Here is a 1,974-nt window from a genome sequence, read left to right on the forward strand (position 1 = left end):
TGCGTGTGTGTGGGTGTGAAAAGAGGGAGAGAGAGCAGGCGTGTGTGTGTGTGAGAGAGAGAGGGAGAGAGAGCAGGCGTGTGTTTGTGTGAGAGAGAGCGACGGAGAGAGAAGATGCGTGTGTGTGTGTGTGTGTGAGGGAGAGGAGAGGGGAGCAGGTGTGGTGTGTGTGTGTGAGAGAAAGAAAGAGAGAGAGAGAAGGGGTGTGTGTGTGTATGTAAGAGAGAGAGAGAGACAGGCGTGTGTGTGTGTGTGAGAGAGAGAGCAGGTGTGTGCGTGTGTGAGAGAGAGGGAGAGCAGGCATGTGTGTCTGAATGAGAGAGAGACGAGCAGGCGTGTGTGTGAGAGAGAGAGGGAGAGAGAGCAGGCGTGTGTGTGTGTGTGAGAGAGAGAGAGAGAATCAGGTGTGTGTGTGTGTGAGACAGAGAGTGCGAGCAGGCGTGTGTGTGTTTGTGAGAGAGGGAGAGAGAGCAGGCGTGTGTGTGTGTGAGAGAGAGGGAGAGCAGGCATGTGTGTCTGAATGAGAGAGAGAGAGCAGGCGTGTGTGTGAGAGAGAGAGGGAGAGAGAGCAGGCGTGTGTGTGTGTGTGTGAGAGAGAGAGATACAGAGCAGGTGTGTGTGTGTTTGCGTGTGTATGTGTGAGAGAGAGAAAGAGCAGGTGTGTGTGTTGTGTTAGCGAGAGAGCAGGTGTGTGTGTGTGTGAGAGAGAGAGCAGGCGTATGTGGGTGAGAGAGACAGTGGGAGTGCAGCCGTGTGTGTGTGTGAGTGAGAGAGTGAGAGAGGGAGAGCAGGCATGTGTGTCTGAATGAGAGAGAGAGAGCAGGCGTGTGTGTGAGAGAGAGAGGGAGAGAGAGCAGGCGTATGTGTGTGTGTGAGAGAGAGAGATACAGAGCAGGTGTGTGTGTGTTTGCGTGTGTATGTGTGAGAGAGAGAAAGAGCAGGTGTGTGTGTGTGTTAGCGAGAGAGCAGGTGTGTGTGTGTGTGAGAGAGAGAGAGAGAGAGAGAGAGCAGGCGTGTCTGTGTGTGTGTGTGTCTGTGTGAGAGAGAGAGAGAGAAGAGAGGAGGGAGAGCTGGCGTGGGTGTGTGTGTGCGTGACAGAGAGAGAGAGATAGATAGAGAGGGAGAGCAGGCGTGTGTGTGTGTGATGTGAGAGCAAGAGAGAGAGGAGAGAGCAGGCGTGTGTGGGTGAGTGAGAGAGCGGGCGTGCGTGTGTGTGAGAAAGAGAGAGAGTGCAAGTTTGTGTGTGTGTGTGAGAGAGAGAGCAGGTGTGTGTGTGTGTGTGAGAGAGACAGAGACAGAGAGCAGGTGTGTGTGTGTTGAGAGAGAGAGAGCAGGTGTGTGTGTGTGAGAGAGAGAGAGCAGGTGTGTGTGTGTGTGTGTGTGAGAGACCGAGGGAGAGAGAGCAGGGGTGTGTGCGTGAGTGAGGAGAGAAAGCAGGTGTGTGTGTGTGTGTGTGTGAGAGAGATGGAGCAGGTGTGTGTGTGTGTGAGAGAGAGAGAGAGAGAGAGAGAGAGAGCAGGTGTGTGTGTGAGAGAGAGAGAGAGAGAGAGAGAGAGAGGGAGAGAGAGCAGGCGTTTGTCTGAGAGAGAGAGAGAGCAGGTGTGTGTGTGTGTGTGTTTAAGAGAGAAAGGGAGAGAGAGCAGGCGTGTGTGGGTGAGAGAGCGAGCAGCCGTGTGTGTGTGAGAGAGAGAGAGAGAGAGCAGATGCGTGCGTTGAGAGAGAGAGCAGGTGTGTGTGTGTGTGAGAGAGAGAGAGAGAGAGAGCAGGTGTGTGTGAGTGTTGTGAGAGAGAGAGAGCAGAGCGTGTGTGTGTGTGAGTGAGAGAGAGAGAGCAGGTGTATGATTGTGAGAGAGAGAGCAGGTGTGTGTGTGAGAGAGCGAGCAGGTGTGTGTTTGTGTGAGAGTGAGAGAGAGAGCAGGTGCGTGTGTGTGGGTTGTGAAAGAGGGAGAGAGAGCAGGCGTGTGTGTGTGTGAG

Source organism: Hypanus sabinus, chromosome 9 (genome assembly GCF_030144855.1).
Source record: "Hypanus sabinus isolate sHypSab1 chromosome 9, sHypSab1.hap1, whole genome shotgun sequence".
Classification (NCBI taxonomy): Eukaryota; Metazoa; Chordata; class Chondrichthyes; order Myliobatiformes; family Dasyatidae; genus Hypanus; species Hypanus sabinus.